Source organism: Chiloscyllium plagiosum, chromosome 29, assembly GCF_004010195.1.
Source record: "Chiloscyllium plagiosum isolate BGI_BamShark_2017 chromosome 29, ASM401019v2, whole genome shotgun sequence".
In the NCBI taxonomy this organism is placed as follows: Eukaryota; Metazoa; Chordata; class Chondrichthyes; order Orectolobiformes; family Hemiscylliidae; genus Chiloscyllium; species Chiloscyllium plagiosum.
In genome coordinates this window covers 24,872,102-24,897,433 of record NC_057738.1, presented here as the reverse complement: position 1 = coordinate 24,897,433, position 25,332 = coordinate 24,872,102, and the positions used below count along the sequence as shown (strand labels likewise).

At 41.6% G+C, this 25,332-nt stretch overlaps 1 protein-coding gene across 2 annotated transcripts in view; it reads right to left on the bottom strand.

Moving 5' to 3' along the window:
* zdhhc11 (zinc finger DHHC-type containing 11) overlaps positions 1–25,332 on the bottom strand; it is a 103,039-nt gene that overhangs the window by 66,167 nt on the left and 11,540 nt on the right. The window lies entirely within an intron of this gene.

Sequence of the window (25,332 nt, the reverse complement as noted above, 5' to 3'; positions counted from 1 at the left end):
GTATCCAGACAAAATGGCAGGACAGATCCAGCAGAGGTGCCAGCATAGTGGTGTACAATTGGGCAGGAGTTGCCCTGAGAGTCACCGTGGGAGTCCTCAACATTGACTGTGAACTCCCTGAAGTCTCATGGCTTCAGATTAAACATGGGAAAGGAAACCTCTTGCTGATTACCATGGACTGTACTCCCTCAGCTGATGAATCAGTATTCCTCCATGTTGAAGAACATAGCTATGAAACAGGACTATTTGTGTGCCAAACAGCATAAACAGCAAATGACAGGCAGAACTAAGCCAACTGAGGGTGCTAAGGGTGCAGAATGTGCTCTGGGTGGGACATTTCAATATCCTCCACCAAGAGTGGCTCAGTAGCAGCACCACTGATCAAGCTGATCAGCTCCTAAAGTACATAGCTACTAGACTGGGCCTGCATCAGGTAAGGGTACCAACAAGAGAGAAAAATCTACTCAACTTTATCCTTTCCAATCTGCCAGCTGCAGATGAATCTATCGCTGACAGTACTGGTGACAGTCCTTGTGGAGACAAATTCTGCCTCTGTCGTGTTGCGTAGCACTATCACTGTTAATTGGGACAGACATCCAACAGATCTAGCAACGCAAGACTGGGCATCAACAGCTGTGGGCCATCAACAGCACTGTATTCCAGCACAATCTGCAATCTCATGGCCCAGCATATCCCCCCTCAACCATTACAATCAAGCCAGGGGATCAACCCTGGTTCAATGGTGAGTGCAGGAGAGCATGCCAGGAGCAGCAGTAGGCATACCTAAAAATGAGGTGTCAATCCTGGTGAAGCTGGAAAACAGGACTATTTGCAGGCCAAACAGCATAAGCAGCAAGTGACAGATTAGATTCCCTACAGTGTGGAACCAGGCCCTTCGGCCCAACCAGTCTGCACCGACCCTCTGAAGAGTAACCCACCAGACCCATTTCCCTCTGACTAATGCACCTAACACTATGGGCAATTTAGCATGGCCAATTCACCTGGCCTGCACATCTTTGGATTGTGGGAAGAAACCAGAGCACCCGGAAGAAACCCACACAGACATTGGGAGAATGTGCAAACTCCATACAGACAGTCATCTGAGGCTGGAATTGAACCTGGGTCCCTCGTGCAGTGAGGCAGTAGTGCTAACCACTGAGCCCCCATGCCGCCCAGACAGAGCTAAGCAATCCCACAGCCAACAGATCAGATCTAAGCTCTGCAGTCCCTGCCACATCCAGTCATGAATGGTGGTGGACAATTAAACAACTCACTGGAGAAGGAGGCTCCACAAATATCCCCATCCTCAATTATGGAAGAGCCCAGGACATCAGTGCAAAAGATAAGGCTGAAGCATTGTGCTATGTGCCATCTCGGCGTCCTCCAGTGGTCCTCAGCATTAAAGATACCAGTCTCCAGCCAACTGGATTCACTCCACGCAATACCAAGATATGATTGGAGATACTGGATACTGCAAAGGCTATGGGCCCTGACAACATTCCAGCAATAGTATTGAAGACCTGTGCTCCAGAACTTTCTGCTCTCCTAGCCAAGCTCTGCGATACAGTTACAACACTGGCATCTAGCCGACAAGTTGTAAAATCGTCTAGGTGTATCCTGTACACAAAACGCAGGATAAATCCAACCTGGCCAATTACCACTGCATCATTCTAGTCTTGATTATCAGTAAAGTTATAGAAGATAACATTAATAAAGCTATCAACTAGCACCACTCAGCAATAACCTGCTCAGTGATGCCCAGTTTGGGTTCTGCCAGGGCCACTCAGCTCCTGACCTCATTACATCCTTGGTTCAAACATGGTCAAAGGAGCTGAATTCCACATGTGAGGTGAGAGTGACAGCCCTTGACATAAAGGCTGCATTGACCAAGTGTGGCATCAAGTAGCCCTAGCAAAACTCAAATCAATGGGTATCAGAAAGCAAACTCTTCACTGGTTGGAGTTATACCTGGCACATCGGAAGATTGTTGTGGTTACTGGAGATCAGTCATCTCAGTTCCAGGTCACCACCATAGGAGTTTCTCAGGGTTTTGTCCCTCGCCCAACCATCTTCAGCTGCTCCCTCCATCATAAAGTCAGAAGCGAGGGAGTTTGCCAATGATTGCACAATGTTCAGCACCACTCACAATTCCTCAGATACTGTGTTCAAATGCAACAAAATCTGTCAATATCCAGGCTTGCACTGACAAGGGGCAAGAAACATTCAGACCACACAAATGCAAGGCAATGACCATCTCCATTAGGAGATGATGTAACCATTGCCCCTTGACACTTAAAGGCAATGCCATCACTGAATTCCCCACTATCAACTACTTCGGGATTACCATTGATCAGAAACTCTACAAGACTCACCATATAAACAGTGGCTAAAAGTGCAGATCAAAGGTAGAAATACAGCCGCAAGTAACTCACTTCCTGACTCCTCAAAGATTGTCCACCATATATAAGGCAAAAGTTAGGCGTGCTATGGAATATTCCCCATTTTCCTGGATGTGTTCCAACAACACAGAAAAGCTCAATGCCATCGAGGATAAAGCAGCTCGCCTGACTGAGGGAGTGGATCCACAAGCATCCACTCCCTCCACCACATGCTTGGTAGCAACAGTGTGTACTGTCTATAAGATGCACTGCAGAAATTCACCAAAGATCCTTAGACATCACCTTTGAAACCCACAACCACTCCCATCTAGAAGGACAAGGGCAGCATATACATGGGAACACCATCACCTCTATGTTCCCACAAACTACTTACCACCCTGACTTGGAAATATATCGCTGTTCCTTCCTGGAATTCTGTCCCTAAGGGCATTGTGGGTCAACCTACAACAGGTGGACTGCAGCAGTTCAAGAAGGCTGCTGACCACCACCTTCTCAACAGCAGCTTGGCAAAAAACGTTGGTCAGCCAGCGACGCCCACATCTCACAAGAGAGTAAACTTTTAAAAAGTCTGTCATTATCTTACATCTACTCACATCACTCCCTTCCCCAGTACCTTTCAAACTATTTATAAATTCTTTGCATGTTAATGCAAATCAGTGTTATAAATTCTTAATGAATCTTTCAATGCAGTGTACTTTCCCCTCTAGCAGTTGTTTTCTGAGAATTACGTTAGCCAACTTCTCGTTAGGCATATTCCAACAAGTTTAATCACATGACCCCTTGATATCAACTGCCCTGGCCCCACAATCCCACCAGACACATGCAACCTTCTTACAACTGGAAAGCAAGTAGATTTAGTTACTTAATTGGATGATTCTGAAAATTAAACAGCTTTTTTAACTGCCTAACCCCTATCTTTAGTTTTCAGTTGTCCCAAGCTATTACTGCAAAAGTTGCATGCTGCAGTTTCAAAGATTTTTTTTCCCATAGAGATTGCAGGACAGTGCAGAGAGTTGGAAATCATCAAGAGACATGGCCACTTATTCCTCTACGATGCATCTGAGCTCAAAAGTTCAGCAGAAATACACAATGGACAAGTTGCAGTTGATCTGATGCTCCTACACTGAGTGATTCTAATGCTTTGCATTCCATCATAAGATTGATCGAATCTCTTGCTTGGGCCCTTAAAATCACAAGCTTTTTCTCCTCTCTTGTAAGTTCTCAATAATGTCAGACAATTCTTCTCTTGACAGTCTGGAGAGAAAGTTTAAGATTAGGACCTTTTCAAAGTTACTGTTAATTACTAGTTCACAGCTGAGAGATCAATGTTTCACTTCCTCCTGAGACAGTATTGCTCCATCATTGAACAGAACTTAGTCACAGCAGAGAGAGAGAGACTTCCTCAATTAGAGAGAGTGTGGCTAGAAATCTCTAGGCATAATGTAATACCTTACAATGTAAATTACTATACATGCATTTCTAGTTTGCTTATTTAAGGTTTTTGTATTGTGATCTAAACACTGCTTGGGTCTGTACTCCACCCCTGCAGGGTGCATTTCCAATAGGGGAGGCAGAGGCTCTCAACTGATCCCAATATTGTCCTGCTTGAACCATGTCATGACTTTCAGGAGCAGATGAACTAAGGCAAGGGCGGAGTTGGGTGATGTTACGGAAGTGGAAGAATGTATGGAAATGTGCTTGGAATCTTACTTTGGGATCAAAATGACATTGAGGTTGCAAACAGGCAGGTTCACTTTTATACAGTTACCAGAAGAGTGATGGTCAGTATTAACACAACAGAGTTAATGGGATTTGCCCAAGTCTTCTCAATATTCAGAGTTAAGGGTAATTTCTGCTTATCTGATACTGCAAGTTGAACAAGCAGTCTGACAATTCAAAGTACTGTGGGGGGGGGAGTCAAGAAAGGTGGAAGGCGAAAACCAATGCTATATTTTTGGATGATGCTGAAAGGGATTGGGAATAGGAATTGGCCAGAGATAGATATTTTCAGGACACCAAAGATAACTTACAGGATATAAGCCAAGTAATACTCTCGTGCTAATTCAGTAAATAACAATCGAACCCAGGTTCCATTAGACTGGCATGAGAGTGGATGGTGGGGTTGGTGGTGTTAAATGCTGTATAATTGTCAAGAATGAGGAAGGAACACTTACCATAGTTACAGTCAAGTAGAAGGTCAGTTATGATGTGAACTGCCTAAATGCTAAAGCAGTAGTGAAATTATAATTAGAGGATTCCAAACACAGAGGTCCAAGAAAGATGGGCACAAGTTTGGGAGGCAATCATGTGTTGAAGGACTGAAGGGTAAAGGTTAAATGTGACAATATTTGCAGTGACAGAGGGATCACAAGAGGTTTTTTTTGAGGAGAAAGGTGATGACGGCAGATTTGAAGGGCAAAAGCAAAGTACCTGAGGAGAGACAACTGTTAATCACATCAACTAACATGGAGACCAAGAAAGGATCTTGGTCAGTCAGTAGTCTCATGAGGATAGAATGGAGGGAGCAGGTGGTGAGACTGATTGACAAGAAAACCTCGAGAGGGCATGTGGGGAGATAGCAGACAAACAATGATGAATGCAAGTTTAGAGCTGGAGCAGTGATGAAGCCAAATATGTTGTCTCAATCTTAACGACAATAAGTCTCTCACTCTTGTGGAGAATGGATGGTGAAGAGTTAAGTTAATGGCTTGTCGCAGAGAATGGAAGCCAGTGCTGAGTTGGAAAACAAAGGAAGAAAGATGGATGTCGCAAAACAGATCCTTCATAAATGAAGACCGTTGTTAGAAATACTCGCTTCAACAAAATCAAGTTATTTAATGGATAATATCAGTGATACTACCAGTCTATTGTTCTGGGTTAGTAAGTATTAAAACATAACTGGCAGATGCTATTGAGTTTTATTTAATTAATAATTTTTTTCAAACAAGCACCTCTATTAGGAAAAACACCCAAAGTGCAACATAGCAAGAAATGGATGTTGAAGCAAAAACAGAAATTGCTGGAAAAACTCAGCAAGTCTGGCAGCATCAGTGGAAAGAAATCAGAGTTACTATTTAGGGTCCAGTGATCCTTCCTCAGAATTAGATCTGCAGTTCTGAGGAAGGGTCACTGGACCTGAAACGTTAACTCTGATTTCTCTCCACAGATGCTGTCAGATTTGCTAAGCCTTTCCAACAATTTCTGGTTTTGATTCTGATTTCCAGCTTCTGCAGACCTTTCAATTTTTATTTAAAAGATGAAGATTGATTGTTGAATAGGGAAGTCTGCCCAAAATTGAAGAGATACTGATTGCAAAGTTTACAGCATAAGTTTCAGAGAGTGAGGTCAGTATTGGAAGAGAAATGGTGGAAAAATGTGAGGTGCTACTTCAGAAACAGGGGAGAGGAGCATGTTGTTGGAGTTTGAAGGCTGGAGGAGATGATAGAGAGAATTTGTAAATGAGGATAATGGTGTTTAATTAAATATGATATTTGGCACTCAGTTCTGTGGGATATGAGGAAAGCAGGATTGGTCTCCTTAGAGCAGAGAAGTCAAGGGAACATTTAATAAAGGTGTTCCAAATGACGAAGAGCTTTGATTGGGTGGGCGAAGAGAAATTATTTCATCCACCAGGAGGTTGTTAACCAGAGAACAAAAATTCAAGATAGGTGACTAAACAATCAGAGAGGAGATAAGGAGAAGTTGGTTTTTGATTTGCAAGTATAATTATTGAATCCATGGCCTATAAGAATATTGAAAGCCACTTCTAGAACAGGAATAGAAACAATAATGCATGTTTTTAAAAATTTGCTCACAGGATGTGTGCATCGCTGGCATTTATCCTTAACTGCACTAGAGAAACAAGTGGTAAGCCAATCTCTTGTACTGTTAATGTCCATGGTGGGCAGATACACCTGCAGTTCTGTTGGGAAGGGAGCTCCAGGATATAGTCATATATCCAATGGCATAGTTCCAAGTCAAGATGGTGTGAGGCTTGGAAGGGAAGTTATGGTAGTAATGTTCCCATGCATCTGCTGACCTTCTATGTGGCAGAGTTCACAGGTCTGCAAAGTGCTGTCGAAGAAGCCATGAGTTGCTACAGTGTATTTTGTAGTTGGTACACACTGCTGTCACTGTGTGCCTGTGATGGATGGGGTGCCAACTTTATCCTGTTGGACAGCTTTATTTTGTGTGGGTTGGGGTAGGAGGAGGGGCGAAGGGGAGAAAACAATCATCACACCGCTGCTTCAAAGTGCCAGATTCCTGGGTTCAGTTCCAGTCTTGGGTGACTGTTGGAATTTGCACATTCTCCCTGTAGGCTTCCTCTGGGTGATCTGGTTTCCTCCCACAGTCCAAAGATGTGTAGGTTAGGTAGATTGGCCATGCTAAATTGCCCCAAGTGTCCAGGGATGAGCAGGCTGGGCAGATTAGTCATGGTAAATGCAGGATTAGGGGGATAGGGTCGAGGTTGGGTTGCGCGGACTGTGTGGGATGCTCTTTAGAGGGTCAGTGCAGACTTGATAGGCCAAATGGCCCCTTTCTGCACTCTAGGGATTCTATGATTCTACCTGGAGATAGGAAACAATTATACTGTGTTTATAAAGAAATGTTTACAGACATAAAGGGGGCAAAATGCAAAAGGACCTGAAAACAACTGGGGAAGTAGAGTACAAGGGTAGGCAGCAATGTGGGCAGCAGTTAGTCTGCACTACTGAGCCTGCACCTCTTAGAGGGATGAAACAAGTGCTGAAAGCCATTCAAAAGATGTGTGTGGCATGGGGTAATATTCAATAAAAATGAAGCATGGTAGATCATGGGCACTGGGCATTAAAGCCTTGGTGTTGGAAGTGGAGAAGTGGAGATATGGTCAACACAAGTGATCCAAGAGGTAGCCATAGATAGTCCTACTGGTCAATGCCAGGAATCCAGCCAGAGGACTTGAATGCAGTGCCACAAAACCTTCAATAACCTCACATGAATGGGAACGGTCAGTGAATGCATTATCAAAAGCGATATCCTGCCAACTGTACCATCAGCCTGACACTCTCCTCAAGATGCACCACACTATCATTGTTTATCTACTAGAAATCAGGAGTCATTCAATATCTGATATTCACCAATACAAGGCTTCACGTCACCTTAACGCACTTGCCACAGCTGCAAATCTCACACACCCACAGCTTAACAGCTTGCAGATACTGATTTCTGTTCAACCATGACAGCCACACCACCCAAACACATTGCACTGCATTCAGTGGCAGACCTCCCTCTTTCGTGTAGTCACACAAACTAGAGATAACAGGAACTACATAGCTTGGAACTGGAAAGCTTGTGTGTCTGAACTCCCACAGAGGAAATGATTATCATTCAGGCTGTTGTGGCCAATGGTGAGACTGAAATTATTGAAGATAATATCTTTTATACTCCTTCTCAATTCCTCTCGGCGTAACTCTTAAGGTTTCCAACTGTAATCAGTGGAAATATCCACTTCAACAACCCTATCGTTGTTACTTTTCTCCTTTCAACGCCCAAGATTCCACAATGGCCAGGTGGTGGAGCAAGAAGTCAGAAAGGGAGAGATAGTAACTTTGAGGCACACATGCTGAGATATTGGGCATGAATGGCCTGCAGCTAGGGCAGAGGACAAGGATAATGCAGGTTGAAGTCCACCAGAGGGTCAATGAATTGTGGTACGCAGGATTTGGGGTGGTTTACAGAAGAATACTGACGGCTAAGCACAGAGGAATGCTTGCTGTGTTGTCAGGCCTTTCAAAACAATCTGCTGTCAATGTTGAGGCACTTGAAGGAATGCACCCTCAGCTTGGCGCAGAGCCTTTCCAGTGTGGAAATGGTGAGAAATCTAAGCCTCAACCACAATGCAGCAGTTTCCAATGCAACACATTAATTCATTCCCAATGTCTCAGAGCTGCATGGAAATTCAGACTGAAGTCATGTGAGGTTGGAGCTGTCTGCCACACGTTCAGGCTGCTGTCACCATGGCTCCAGATAGAAGTGTTCAATCGGCTTTGTAGGGTGTCACAACAGTCCAGAATCTGTCCTCAGATTACAGTATCAGCGGGTCAGTGGAAATTAAGGACACTATTCCTCCTCCTGGTGCTATTATTATTTGGGATCGGTTCACTCAATCAACTAGAAGGCTAGTTTGTGGTATGGAGCAACACCATATGTGGGCTCAATCCCTGCACTGACAGAATATATCATGAAGGATTCTCCTTCCCAACCTCTTCTCTTGCCCAAGGCATGGTGACTGTCAGGTTAAACCACCACCGGTCTCTCTCTAATGAGAAAGCAGCCCTATTGTCTGATGTAACTATCATTATCCTTGCTGTGGCCTGCCTGTCAGCTCAGCCTTGAGGTCTGAAACTGGGTCCAGTGCATAAAAACATTTTCACAATCAGTATGAATCAAAGTTCAAATCCTGCCATGACAGATGGTAGAATTTGAATTCAATAAAATCTGAAATTAAAAATCTAATTGTGACCATGAAACCATTGTCAATTGTTGGAAAAACCCATCTGGTTCAGCAATGGGAAGGAAATCTTCTGTCCTTATTTGATCTGGCCTACATGTGACTCCAGACTCATAGCGATTTAGCTGACTCTTAACCATCCTCTGGGAAAATCATGGATGGGCAATAAATACTGGCCTAGCCAGCAATATCTATATCCAGAGAATTATTAAGAAAAAAAGGTTCATGATACATACCACCAAACAAAAATCTTATTTCATAGTTTCAGAAAAAACAAGAGGAAAGGGGAACAATTCACTATTCATCCATAGTAAAGACATTAAATTCTGATTTCTAAGTGAAAGTGGATAAACATCAAAGTATATTGTCCTCGAAGGAAACTCTGTGTTAATACTAAAATCCCATTTCACAGTTCAATACTCTTCCATTGACCTGGCCTCTATTTATTACATGACCAAAGTCACCACAAAAAAAAATATAGTCTGTTCATTATTTCATTGTGCCTTTTGCTCAAATTGGCTGCTTCATTTCCGAAAACACCAAATAGACTTCAAAATAAAACAGTACTTCATTTGTTGTGATATGTGTCTGCCCACCTGAAAGGTGCTATATAAATCCAAGTTTTTACTTTTATAACAAGTGTATCAAAGACATATGGATCTAATTACAGAGCAGAAAATTTAAGAGATAATTTCACAAACAAACGACAGACTTTCTTGTGTTATAGTAACTGTATCGTGCACTTCAGAACAGCATTACATGCTTGAAAACACCATTTTACTCTAATACCCTTTATATCCTTAGCCTGTGTTAAAGACCTTTATCAAATTTAATTTACAGGTTTGTTTTGTCCTATATCATCTATCTAATTAACAGACGAGAGCATCTGTAACAAAGAATTGAAGATTACGACATAATTACAGGAAATTTCTCAGTGCTGATCCACAGATAATTAGTTCTGTAGCAACACATCAAGAAGAGGTAGCTACATAGTTCAGCTCTGTTTAAATTAATTGGGTCGGCATCATTCAACTGGGAAGTTAATTTTGATTAGTTCAACAGGGTATTCGCAATGTCGTTATCATACTTTGGGTGTTTCTTTCTACTTTAGCATGATACACACTAAAGTGTGGTTTTAAAAAACTGGTTATGTCATGAGGAATTCAAATGTTCAACATAAGCTCAGGTTTGACTCAATTTCACCCACAGCATGGTAGTCTACCTTTGTTACTCAACTTTCACTGAGCAAAATCTGAAGTTCTTTTAAATTAATTTTGGTTCATGACCATTTCCAGGTCCCGACACCGCAAGATGATAGTAGGTAGGTTTCCCAAGACAATCAGGAAGCTACCTTTTAGTCCACTAGAGACTAAAGATTCAATGTGAGGACCTGCAGCCTTACAGTGGAGGTGGGCACAGTCACTGTCGGATGGTAAGCTCCAGAGATGCCCTGGAAAGAGTCTTAACAAGTAATGCCTGAGTTATTGGGGGCGGGGTGTGTGTGTGTGTGTGCGCACGCGCGCGTGTTGGAGGACTGCAGTTGGCAAGAACACGTTACCCCTTCCCCCACACCGGACACCTGCCAGGTTTTGGCCTCAATTTGGGGCTCAGTATTTTCCTGACAACATCTTAGTGGCATCCACAATCTGCCCATTGTCACACACTTGATTATTCAAATTCACCATGTGCTGTTGCCAGCTGGATAGCTGGTGTGATGTCCCATCTCTGGCTAGATTGTCCCAGATTGGAAACATACCAGGTCACTAACCCAATTTCCCTCCTACCTAAAATTTCCTCCCATTCAAACTTCAAACCCACCTCTGTGGGGACTGGGAAGATTCGCTTGTTGTGTGTTACTGTAGTGGCATTCTCTTACCCATGCATCAGAGGGTTAAAAGTTCAAAGTGTATTCTGGTGATTGTAATGCAAAATCCAGGATGACACATCAGTGTAATGTCAAGCGAGCATTGCGCTGTTGGGAAGCATTGCTATTTGAATACACATAAAACCCAGGCCAGATCTGTTGTACAAGGTAAGCATTCTGAAAGGGTTACTGTTGGAGACTGCACCCAATGTAAAGATGTTTTACAGGCTCCATGAGTGTAGGGCAAAACATCTGAGGATCTTGCCGATTGAAGATCTAAACCCACAGACCCTGTTGTAGTCTGAGTAATAATGGTAATGGAACGTGTACCTGATAGCTATCATGCAATAAACATCATCTTGGTTAAGAACACCTTCTTGTTAAGACACAGTTGATGGCAGCTCAACCTGCCAGTGATTGATATCCCAAACTCAGGTATGATAACAAGCAGGATTCTCCATGGGCTTCTGAACTTTGCTGTTAAGTTCAAACAGGGGTCAGAGTCATAGAGTCATACAATACAGAAACTGACCCTTTGGTCGAACTCGTCCATGCCAACCAAGTTTCCTAAACTAATCTAGTCTCATTTGTTTGTGTTTCCCTCTAAACTTTCCTATTCATGTATTTGCCCAAATCTCTTCTAAATGTTGTAACTGTACCTGCACCTACCAGTTCCTCTGGCAGTTCATTCCACATATGAATCACCCTCTGTGTGAAAATGTTGCCCCTCAGGTCCCCTTTTAAATCTTTGTCTTCTCACCTTAAAAGTTTTGAACTCCCCTACCACAGGCGATCTTTGCTATTCACCTTAGCTCTGTCCCAATGTCCAGCCTATCCCTCCAGTCCTGGCAACATCCTTGTAAATATTTTCTGAACCCTCTCCAATTTAATAATATCCTTCTTAAAGCAGGGCAACTGGAAATATAAACAGTATTTCAAAAGTGGTCTCACCAATGTCCTGTACAACTGCAACATTATATCGCTACTTCTACTCAGCATGGAGTATTAGAATGTTAGTCCATGGCTGATGACAATAGGTGATAAACAAACAAGTCAGGATAGTCTGTGACTTGAGATGGGAATTTGGAGCTGCTGATGTTCCCATGCATGCCCTTCCTCTGCTCTTTTAGATGACTGAGGAGTGGCATCTAAGAGTTGCTGCCCAAGAGGTCTTGGTGTATGTCTGCAGTATATCCTGTAGACAGTAGATATGCAGCCACCAATGTGCCCGAGATAGGGAATACCACAATTCCAATTACTCCCTTTGATTCCGCTGCCAACAGACCAAATAATCATTGATCCCACCTTAACTGCCTTGTGAGGCACAGAATACCAAAGTCTCACAAACCTCACGAGAAAACAAAATTTCTCATTTCTGTCCTAAAACGGCAACTCCTAATTTTAACCAACGTCCTCTAGTTCTGGACTGATCCACAATAGGAAGTATGATTTCAATATCTTTCTTGACAAGGCCTTTCAGGATCTTTGAACTTCAATAAAATCACCTTCATTCTTCTAATGAAAACAAGCCTAGCTTGTCTAATCTTTCTTCATGAGAAAGCCCAATCATCCCATGTATCAATCTAGTGCACCTTTTCTGAACTGCCTCCAACACATGTACATCCTTCCTTAGACATGATGTGGAGGTGATGGTATTGGACTGGTATGGACAAAGTCAGAAATCACATGGCACCAGGTTATAGTCCAACAGGTTTATTTGAAACCATAAGTTTTCAGAGTGCTGCTCCTTCGTCAAGTGAAGACTTCACCTAACGAAGGAGCAGCGCTCAGCAAGTTTGTGATTTCAAATAAACCTGCTGGACTATAACCTGATATAGTGTGACTTCTGACTTCCTGAAACATGGAGACTGAAACTGTATAGATTATTTGCGATGTAATCTCACCAATGCCCTCGATGTTGGAAGCATACCATCCTTACTTTTTTGTCAATTCCTCTCATAATAAAACATAGCATTCCAACTGCCTTCTTTTATTGTGTTCCTTGTTTTGCACAGATTTGGCAGATCTCACTTAGGACTGCAGACAGGCATGCTTGGATTGTGCTAAGTTGGCCTGCTAAGGCTAGGAAGGGCAAAATAAAAAAAAGTTAACTTGGGTTATATCATCCCTATCAGAGTCAGTAATAAAAATTGGCAGGACAGTCTGTGCAGTTGATGTTGCATTCAGTGATTGTTTTGTACTTTCATAATGTTCACTGCACACATCCTGGAATTTCACCACAGTGTTGATACACGCTTGACAAGGTCATTAATACATTGTGGTCATAAATGTTAAACATTAGGTTGTGACAGCTTTTACTCATACAATGAAGCCTGTTATAAATAAGCAGCCAGCAATGTACAGCAAAATGCTGGGAACATGGTTCAGTTATATTAAAACATGTACAATAACTGATAAATAATGAGGCAAGAAACCATGTCCCAAATACAAAAGTGAAAATGAGTTGTCTATACAGAGGAACAACAGCAATCTCAGGCCTTGTGGTTAATTTTTTGAAATAGTTCGCTGAGAAACTATAAGACTTCTTCCTAGAACTTAAAACCATTTGGTTTCCTGTGACCAGCAGTACTAACTGAAAACTGACATTACTGCATGAAAGAAATTTCAAAACTTAATATTTACAGAAATTCTGAAACTCTGCAGCTGTAATTTTTAAAGGCACACACAAAATGGACAGATGACACAATAAATTGTTTACATCAATATTGGATACAGTGTGAGCTTTCAATTATGGGTCCAGCACTGGTTACTGCAAAACCAGGTAAAGGTGAATAAGAATAATGAACAATCTATCCATGCACTGCTACATAATGCTTATAATTTCCTCTTGATGCACTTTCCCTATCTAATATTTCCCTACTCACTTGGATGACTATTAGTACCAGTAAGAACAAACACAAGTGATGGTTAATAAGTCCAGAGAAGAGAGGGGGAGTATTGAACAAATTCATTTGCTAAAGTACTTACACTTCAGATTATGTCCCTTTATGAATTAGACAGCAAATCTTGCAAGATTGATATGTTGGACTATTTACTTGGAAAAGCTTGGATGTTGAAAACTACCAATCTACATGGTAACATCGCATACCCGCTTATAACAACAAAGAAACCAGAATAATTTTCTCTATTTGTAATTCCTGAAATAAACAAACACTATCCAATGGGTTCAAGCAAATTTTATCTCAAAAACAAAACATGGATTTCCTGACAATGCAACTGTTGTAATTTTCTGACGGAGGTAAGAATCACCATATGAAAACCATAACTCAAAATAAACAAGTTTATTGAATTATCTCCATATACAGAAATTAGTAAGTGACTTCTTGATTCATAGAGTTGTACAGCACAGAAACAGACCCTTTGTTTCAACCAGTCCATGCCAACCATAATCCTAAACGAAACGGGTCCCACCTGCTTGCGCTTGACCCATATCCCTCCAAACATTTCTTATTCATATACTTATCGAAATGTCTTTTAAACATTGTAACTATACTGCATCCACCACTTCCTCTGGGGTTTATTACACACACAAACCACTCTCTGTGAAAAAAAAGTCTCCTCGTGTCTTTTGACATGTTTTCTCCTGTCACTTTAAAAATACTCTGTTTAGTCTTGAAGTGCCCCACCCTAGGGAAAAGACATCTGCCATTCACCTTATCTATACCCCTCATGATTTTATAAACTTCTGAGGTCACCCTTCAACCTCTGACACTCCACTGAAAAAAAAAACTCCAGGCTTCTTACTCTACAACATGAGTCTAATTGTGACGTACAAATTTGGTCATGCAGCATCTGTTTTTCTGGCACCTCACAGTTTACAGAGTTCCAAATATGTTGGGTAATAACACTGCAGCTGAGTTGTTGCCTGCCATTTCAGGTAAGGTAGCATTACTGACAAAAGTACACTGTAGGAACATCACAAAGACAGAATGATTTATATAAATTCGAAGCCTGCCCATCTTGCAACATCTGTTGTGAACTTTCAAATATTCCAGGATTTTGTTTGCTACGGGTTGAGCACACTGAGGCTACTATTAAGTACATTCCCTAAACTCAATTCAATGTAGGAGTTGGTGGAATTGTATTTTGATTTCCAAGCTCATATTTAAAGAACATGGGCTATTTCCTGCAACTACCTCGAATCCCATCACAACTTGGCTCCATATTCCCGAAATCCCTTGCACCCTCTACATGCCTGCCTTAACTACCACTACCACCATCCCCATCCACACTTGCCCAACTGCTAAAGCAGTTCATTAGCTTCGCTGAACTATATTGGGAGAATTTCAGCAGATCGTTTTCCACAGACGCTGGTAGACCTGCTGAGTTTCTCCACCATGCTGTGTGTTTGTTTCAGAATTCCAGCATCTTTTGCTTTTATTCAGAGAATTTCAGTCATCACCATTGAGCGTAGTAACAGCACCTTCCTTGTTCGTGAATGACACATTCCAAATTTTGTAATCTATTTTGTTACGATTGTTCCGCAGAGCTGGGGTTTAACTAAGCATTTTTCATCAGTACTTGATGTCTTCTATACTTGATGTAAGATTGAAAGGGAATGACTCCTCCTAAGACTACAACACTCAGCTTAAAAGAGTTATCTTTTTCCTTCAGGTTCCTGCAATGCCAACAAAATCCATAGAAAAAAAATAAAAAATTAATTTTGAGTGTAGCACTGTATTCAATTGTTTTCAATTTATAAAATCATGAGAAAAAGCAAGTAAGCAGAAAAAAAGTCTTAATTCAGCGGGAACAGAAAAGACACAGATGTAATATGTTAAAAGGCAGTCTAGCACCACTGGGAAAGTTAATCATAATGAATAATCATTTCCTCTACACTCTGCCAGCCTAATGCTGTGGTTAGACAGAAGAACACAACAAACAAAACTGAGAAAAGGCAGCCAGCACCATCTTCAATAAGCACTGATCAATCTGCCAAATCAAGATCTCAAATCTATTCAAATATTTGAAGAAGGATTTGTATGAAAAATAACACTCCCAGTAATCCCTAAATATAACAATAAATCTCAGAATAATGATCTATTCTTGAATTTTATTGGCCTGCTCAGTAAAGCAATTAGACCAGCCAGCTACATTAAAGGAGAGTCTCAAGAGGGTTTAAACTGCGTGTGTGTTTGTGTGTGTATATATATATATATATATATATATGTGTTGGGGGGGAAGAGGGCAGCGGGAACCAGATAGGAAGATACAAGTTACATCAAGAAAATCCAACGAAAAGAAAGGCAGGGCTGGGTTAATGAGGGGCTGGCAGTCTGAAGTGTATTTTTTTTTAATTCTAGGGGTATAACAGATAAGGGAGATGAGCTTAGAGCCTGGATTAGTACATGGAACAATGCTGTTGTAACCATTACAGAAACTTGGTTGAGGACTAGTAGCTCAATGTCCCGGGATTGAGATGGTTCAGGTGAGATAGTCATGTAAAAGGAGTTGGGAGTTGCATTACTGATTAAGGAGAATGACATATATGTACTAAGAGACATCTTGAAGCATTCATCAGTGAGGACAAATGAGTAGAACTCAGGAATAAGAAAGATGCGGTCAATATGATGGGGTCATATTATAGGCCTCACAATAGCCAGTTGGAGATAGAGGAGCAGATGAGTAGGCAGATCATGGAAGGATGTAAAAAACAACAGAAAAACCAAAGAACTGTGGATGCTGGAAATCAAAAACAAAATTGCTGGAAAAAGTGTTGAAGTGCCATAATGAGTACTTGGCATCAGTATTCACCAAGAAGAAGGACTTGGATGATGGTAAAGTTAGGGAGGGGTATGTTGATATTCTAGAGCATGTCAATATTAAGAAGGAAATGGTATTTGGTGTTTTGAAAAACATGAAGGTAGTTAAGTCCTCAGGGGCTGATGGGATCTATCCCAGGATACCAAGTGAGGCAAGGGAGAAGATAAATAGAGCCTTGACAGAGATCTTTGTATCCTGTTTATCCACAGGTAAGGTCCCAGAAGACTGCAGAATAGCTAATGTTCTTACTTTGTTCAAGCAGGGCAACAGGGATAATCTAGAAAATTATAGGACAGTGAGCCTTACATCAATGGTGAGGACATTATTGTAGAAGATTCTTAGGGACAGGATTTACTCGCATTTGGAAAATAATTGACTTATTAAGAATAGGATTAGATTAGATTACTTACAGTGTGGAAACAGGCCCTTCGGCCCAACAACTCCACACCGACCCTCCGAAGAGCAACCCACCCAGACCCATTCCCCTACATTTACCCCTTCACCTAACACTACGGGCAATTTAGCGTGGCCAATTCACCTAACCTGCACATCTTTGGACTGCAAAGATAGATAGTATGGTTTTGGATGGCAGAGGTTCTGTCTCATTGCATTTTTCATCCTTGCAACCCTGCATTTCTGATAGCTAATCTACCCGGCCTGTGCATCCCTGGGCACAATGGGGCATTCTAGCATGGTCAATCCACCCAACCTGCACAGTTTTGGACTGTGGAAGGAAAATGGAGCACCTGGCAGAAATCCCCGCAGACATGGGAAGAAAGTGCAAACATGAACAGGCAAGGAATAGAGTGATAGATGTGCAGGCATTGGTTTAGAAGAATGCCATCATGGTCAGCGCAGACATAGTGGGCTGAAGGGCCTATTCCAGTTCTGTTCCATGTTCTCTGTTCAGTGCAGTGAGTAGCTCACCTCCTGACTCGCCAAATGAGGAAGAAGCAAAAAAAAGTAGGAATGTGATGGAATATTTTTCACATCTACCTGGGCGAGTGGTCCTTCAACAAAACTCAAGAAACTCAACACCACCTTGGACAAGGTAAGCTGCTTGGTCAGCACCCCATCAATCACCTGTAGCATGTGGCTGTAGTATTTCCTAATCTCTATGAGTAAGGGAGTTAAATCTCCTTGATGCACTTAAGGGAAAGTTTGATAACCACATAGAAGAGAGCTACGAATGTAAAAGTATGTCAAAAAGGCTTAAGCCAATAGGGATAGGAGGAGGCCTGTGTGGTTTGCAAATGCAGTAATAAACAGATTTGGCCTGAGCAGCCTATTTTCACAGAGGAGGGGACCTGGGCTTGGATATGCACAAGGATATGCACATTCCCTAATAAGTGATAGCGAGTAAATATTTCAACCCTGTCCTGCCATTTTTGTGATTTTGTCTGCCCTATTTGAAAGCCAACATGGAATGCTTGAATCTATTGAGAAAGTCATTTAAATGAGCAATCAAGTTCTGTTTTAACTAAGGATTTGACTTTAACAGGAGAAAGTGAGAACTGCAGATGCTGGAGATCAGAGCTGAAAATGTGTTGCTGGAAAAGCGCAGCAGGTCAGGCAGCATCCAAGCAGCAGCAGAATCGACGTTTCGGGCATGAGCCCTTCTTCAGGAATGAGGAAAGTGTGTCCAGCAGGCTAAGATAAAAGGTAGGGAGGAGGGACTTGGGGGAGGGGCGTTGGAAATGCGATAGGTAGAAGGAGGTTAAGGTGAGGGTGATAAGGTGAGGGTGATAGGCCGGATTGGGGTGGGGGTGGAGAGGTCAGGAAGAAGATTGCAGGTTAGGAAGGCGGTGCTGAGTTCGAGGGATTTGACTGAGACAAGGTGGGGGGAGGGGAAATGAGGAAACTGGAGAAATCTGAGTTCATCCCTTGTGGTTGGAGGGTTCCCAGGCGGAAGATGAGGCGCTCTTCATCCAACCGTCGTGTTGCTATGGTCTGGCGATGGAGGAGTCCAAGGACCTGCATGTCATTGGTGGAGTGGGAGGGAGAGTTGAAGTGTTGAGCCACGGGCTGGTTGGGTTGGTTGGTCCGGGTGTCCCAGAGGTGTTCTCTGAAACGTTCCGCAAGTAGGATTCCTGACCTGCTAGGATCTGCACCATTTTAGCAGGGAGCAAGTTGTTAAAATTCACAATGATGTAAGTTCCAGAGACAATGTAGCATCTCACCACGTGACTTCTTCAATGGCATCTGTGAAACCCAAAACCTCAACCATCATGAAGGACCAGGGCAGCAGCTACATGGGAATATCATGGTCCCCTCCTTGCAACCCTGCATTTCTGATAGCTAATCTACCCGGCCTGTGCATCCCTGGGCACAACGGGGCATTCTAGCATGGTCAATCCATTCTAACTTGCTTATAGGTAGTCTTTCCTTCATGATCATCAAGTCATAACCTTGGCACTCCATACCTAATAATACTGTGGGAACACCTTCACCATATACATTCCAGAGAGTGGTAAAGGTGGTCGCTTCCTTTTACCTCATCAAAGGCAAGTGGGGAGAGCCAATCAAGACCTATATCCAAGAATGAACAAAAATAATACTTGCTGCTTTCCACTTTATTTTCTGTGTCGATAGAAACGTCCATCTTGAAGAAGCCGTCTGTGTGCCATTTTCTTTATTTTGCTACATCTGAGCTGCAGGCACTCATTAGAGAGCAGGGCCATTAGTGGCTGTTTAGTTTAAAATGAAAAATAAACAGCTGCCTCGTGCATCCTGACTGTGGAACAGCATCCAAGAACTTGCTCAGGCAGAAAGAAAAACAGAAAACGCTGAAAGCTTACAGCAAGTCATTCAGACATTTGTGGCATGCTGCAGCTAGCAGGTCCCAATAACAATCTGATTACTCAGTGTTAGTTCAAGCTCTTGAACTTATTCTTGAATTATTATATCATTCCTAGTTCTCCTGTTGATGACAATATATTAACTGGAGTAAGTGTCAATGGATGCAAGTCTATTTTTTCAAACACTGATCCTCCATCAGACCTAATGGCATGATTAAGAAGTCACAACAGAATGGATCTGTCCAAACATCACATCCCAGCATTGCAGTTAACATTTTAGTTCATTCTTAAATGTCAAATTACCATTTCAAACAGCAAACATTCCCCACCAATATGAATTGTTGTCTAAATCTGTACAGCACACTAATTATGTAGATCAAGGAACCCACTGGATATATACACAATAGGGAAAAAAACAAACAGAGCAGGGACATCATTTAAATGATAATAGTTTCATAAAAATAAAATCCAATATGTGTCATAGAGTTCAAAGAACGTCATTAAAATAAGTAGACTTTACTGTTGATGAAAGTTAGATGAGGAGCAAGCACAGAGCTGAGATTCTCTTGATGAAATCCAGTCCTTCTGTGAACTCTGGGAAACCGAGAGAAATATTTGACAACGAAAAAGCCATAGGGCAGGAGTCTCATCAAGAGAGGTGAAAGGCAAACTGCAAAGGTAATAAGATTCAACACCAAAGCAACTGGTGTGTTAAAATGAGTTGCAGGAGCATTCATTCAAAGGTTATTTCAGAACATGAAACAAGTCAGAGCTGAACGGAGTGCTTAAAAAGAATGTTTGAAGTACTAAATGTTTGATTAAGCTCTGAAATTGCACCCCTCAACTTCCTAAAGTGCACATCAAATATCAAAAACCACCTCCCACAACTCCAATCCAGAATATGGCTGTATCATGTATTTGTTAAATAATATCCAAGTGTGGTTCATAACGAGCATTTGTTTATTCTTTCTGCCATTCTTAATCAATATTCTAATAATTAGAACAAAATCATAGAAACATAAGAAATAGAAGCAGGAATAAGCCATTGGGACACATTGAGGTGCTGATCATTAAAACTGATCATAGCTGATCTTCTACCTCAATGCCATGGGGCGGCACGGTGGCTCAGTGGTTAGCACTGCTGCCTCACAGTCCCAGGTTCAATTCCAGCCTCGGGTGACTGTCTGTGGAGTTTACACATTCTCCCCATGTCTACATGGGTTTCCTCCGGGTGCTCCAGTTTTCTCCCACAGTCCAAAGATATGTGGGTCAGGTGAATTGGCCATGCTAAATTGCCCATAGTGTTAGATGCATTAGTTAGAGGGAAATGGATCTGGGTAGATTACTCTTTGGAGGGTCGGTGTGGACTGGTTGGGCCAAAGGTCCTGTTTCCACACTGTATGGAACCTAATCTAATCATTGTTCTACACTATCCCGATTTCCCTCCCTGCTCCACCCAATATGATTAGTATCTGGCACCATCTGTGAAGATAAAACAAAGTTAGCACTTCAAATCCAGTGACTCTAAGTTCTCAGTCCAGTTCTGAAGAAGGGACATAAACATTACATCTTGTTTTCTCTCCACAGATGCTGCCAGACCTGCCAAGTTTCTTCAGCAATTTTTGTTTTGTTTCAAATCTCCAACATCTGCAGTTCTTCATTTTATCCTGAAAATGTATTGAATTCCCTCTTGAACATGTTTAATAATTGAACTTCCAAGGTCCTTTGGGATTTGTAAAGATTCATCACCTTCTAAGTGAAAACAATTCTCTCCATCTGTCTTAAAAGCCTGGCCCTTAATCTGAGACTGGGTCCCCTGGTTCTAGACTCACCAGCCAGGGGAAAGATTCTATCCACATCTGCCCTAAAAGAGTTTTGTTAAGTTTCAATTGGATTACTTCTTATTCTTCAAATCTCTAGTGAATAAAATCCAGTTTTCTCAAAGTTCTTCATAATACAATCTTGTCAACTCAGGGGTTAATCTGTGGCAAAAATTTCCCTCCTTAGATAATAAGACCAAAACTATACACAATTCTCCAGATACAGTCTCACAAAGGCTCTATATAACTGCAGCAAGATATTTTCATTCCTGTTCTCAAATTTCCTTGCATCAAAAACCAACATGCCATTTGGCTTTCGAGCTGGAATCTGTGCCTGCATGCCTGCTTTTAAATTTTGTGTCCTATGATCCTGCCCTACTAGCTACCTGACAAAAGAGCAGCACTCCGAAAGCTTGTACTTCCAAATAAACCTATTGGACTACAACCTAGCGTTGTGTGATTTTTTTTAATCTTTGTTCACCCCAGTCCAACACTGGCACCTCTACATCATGCCTGATTTCAATAACTCCTGAATAAGGACAATGGTCTCTTGGACATCAACACTCCCAACCTCTCACCATTTAGAAATACACTTTTACTTACATTATGTTCTATCTGCCATGCTCCTGCCTATTGACAAAGCTGTCTGAATTCTCTCCGTGCATTCTCCTTGCAACTCACATCCCACTTAATTTTGTGTTGTCAGCAAATTTGGAATAATTTATACAAATTGTGAACAGCTTGGGTCCAAGCATAGATCCTTGCAATATCACACTAGTAACTGCCTGCATGCGTGAGAATGAACCTTTCTTTCCTACCTTCCATTTTTTGACTGCTAACCAACTCTCAATCCTTAATAGTATATTCCCACCCAATCCCATGTACTTTCATTTTGTTTACTCATCACTTGTGTGGGACGTTATCAAATGCCTCCTGGAAATCCAAATGCACCATAGCCACTGGCTCTCCTTTATCTAGATAGCTTCTAATCAGCCTGTTTGGGGATATTACTTTACACCTCTGGAACAAGTGGAACTTGAATCCAGGCCTCCTCTCCTTTATCTATGCTATAACTAACTTCTCCAAAACTCCATCATGTTCATCAAACATGATTTCCATTTCACATAATCTCATTAACCCAATTATACCTAAGTATCTAGTTAGCATTTAGTTTATAATAGATTTTCCCAACTATTGACATCAAAATAACAGCTCTGGCAATTGTTTACTGTCTCCCCCCATTGTTATACATGAATTTACATTTGCTAATTCTCAATCTGCAGGAACCTTTTCAGAATCTATAAAATTGTGAAAGATAACCTTCTAGCTCTCTAGCCACCTTTTTCAATACACAGGGTTGTAGCTCAACTCGTCCAGAAGGTTTATGAAGGGTAGATATTTCAATCAACCTGCTCAGAGATGCGATTATACACTCCAGAGCAGGTGGTACTTGAACTCAGACCTCCTGCCTCAGAGGTAGATACACTACCACTGCACCACAATAGCCCGCTACATTTCTCAGGAGGTAATGTCCCCTGTCTTATCCATCTTCAGCTGCCGCATCAGTGACCTTCCCTTTATCATAAAGCCAAAAGTGGGAATGTTTGCAAACAATTGCAAAATGTTTAGTACCTTTTGCAATTCCTCAAATACTGAAGCGTTTCATGTCTAATTGAGCAAATCTCAGGCAATATCCAGACATGGGTTGAAAAGTGGCAATTAACATTTGGTGTCTCACAAATGTTCATCTTCAACAAGAATGAATATAACCATCATCCCTTGGCATTAGGTGGCACTACCATTACTGAATCCCACTGTCAACATTTTGGGGGTGCTTACCACTGACCAGAAAATGAATTGGACTGGCCATATAAATTTAGTAGCTACAAGAGCAGGTCAGAGGCGAGGAACATCACAGTGAATAACTCATCTCCCGATGCCCCAAAGACTGTCCATCATCTGTAAGGCATCAGTAGGAGTGTGATGGAAAACTCCCGACTTTTTGGATGAGTGCAGCTTCAGCAACACTCAACAGGCTTGCTACCATTTAGGACAAAACATCCATAAACATTCCACCCACCCACCACTGACACTCCATATTAGCTATGTGTCTACAAAATGCACTGCAGAAATTCACCAATGTTTCCCAATTCACAACCAGTTCCAACTGGAAGGACAAAAGCAGCAGATATATAGGACCACTGCCTGCAAGTTTCCCTTCAAGCCATTCACTATCTTGACTTGGATACATATTACCAATGTCACTGGGTCAAACTCCTGAACTTTCAAATAAACCTGTTGCACAGTAACCTGTGTGATATTTGACTTTGTCCCTCCCTAAGAACATTTTGAGTCCATCTACAGCACACGAGCTGCAGCGGTTCAAGAAGGCAGTTTACCACCATCTTCTCAAAGAAACTAGAGATAGGTATTAAGTGCTGGCCCAGCCAGTGATACCCAATCCCATAAATAAATGAAACAAAATCATTTAAACTCTCGACCATCAATACTGTTTTGCAGATCAGAGAATAGGTTGTTGAAGGAGAAAGACTGAATGGCAGTTTTGGAAGATCTCATGTTTTGTTTTCTAAAAGTGAATTTCTTTAACATGCTTCACAGCACTACGTCTGACTGTCACTTTGACTTTGAATTTTTTTTTGGAAACGTATCTAACTGGACTGATTTCTTGAGAACATACAAACTTAGTAATTATTATCAAGCAGAGTTAGTTATGTAAATTATCTACTCTAATATCTCAGAAAAATAAAGCAACTCATATTTAATGGAGGAAAATGTCTCAATAATGTATATCCCAGGGGCCTAATCAGACAAAATTGGATGCTGTAATGAAGGAGATGTTAGGAAAGGCAACTAATCATTTGGTCAAAGTGATGGTTTAGAAGAGTATTAAAGGTATTGAAGGAAGGTTGGTGGGAATTTCAGGGAATGGGGCCTAGATGGCAGATGGCATAGTTGTCAACTATTGCTGCAAAGGTGGAATAGTGAAGCACAAAAGCATTTTCAAGCTGAGTCTCTGAAGTACAGTTAGCAATGTGCCCCTAAGTTATTTTAAGGTTCCACCAGGTTATTTGCCTGAATGTCAGGTATCATTCTGTGTAACTACAGTTTGAGGCCTAGTCACAGTGTGAGCTACAATATGTGCCCATTGATGTTCATCACCAGGTAGATGAATAAAGGGACAATAAATGAGATTGCTGATGGTAAAAAGTCAAACAAAGCACTGTTAGGAAATATCATCACTGCAGACAATGTAGTGGAAGGAGATGTCCAGGCAGAAGGATTTGTAAACAGGAAATCTCATTAGCGGCTACTGAGGTTTTCACTAAGTGCAAGAACTTGGGGATATATTAAAGCCATGGGCCACACTTCAACTTTAGATCCACATGGCGCCGAATTATGAAGCAAGTAGATAAAAACTTTATAAGGACCCACTGAAAAAAGTGAGTGAGCAACTTATTTATTCCGAGAATGGCTAGAGCACAAAAGGAGGCACAGACATCCCATCATGTCTGTGACAGCTCCCTGCTGCAGCAACTCAGCTGCTTCTACCACATTCTCCACATTATAATGCAGATCCCAACCACTCGCTGAGTTAAAACTTAAGTATTCTCATCATGTTGCCATTGGCCAAGCACTTTAAATTTATCTGCTGTGGTCCTTGATCTGCTATACTTCTCTCTGTTTGCAGTGTCCAAACCCTACATTATTTTGAACAATTTTATTAAATCTTCTTCCAAACCTCTCATTTCCAAGAAGATCAGCCCAGATTCTCTAAATTCTCTATGTAACTGAAGTTCCTCACCTTTGAGATGCACACAAATTTAGGGACAATAATATGAGTCCTCCATTTACTCAATAGGTGCTAACCTTGTTAGGCTCCTGCAATCAGTATGACAGAACCAATTAACTTCAGTCACAGTCCATTGATACACAATCAAAGGTTAATTATTCCATGTAAAATAACATGGTTATCAAGTGTAAACAAACATTTCTACATCTAAGACATATTTTAAAAAAACTTAGTTGACAGGAGCTCTTCAGAAAGAAATCTCACATGTACTAAATGGATTGGGGAAAACTTCAAGAGGTGGGTGTTGAAAGATGCAAAATGCTAGGTATTTGCCAGAGCAGGAATGAGCAAGGGGCGGGGGTTGGG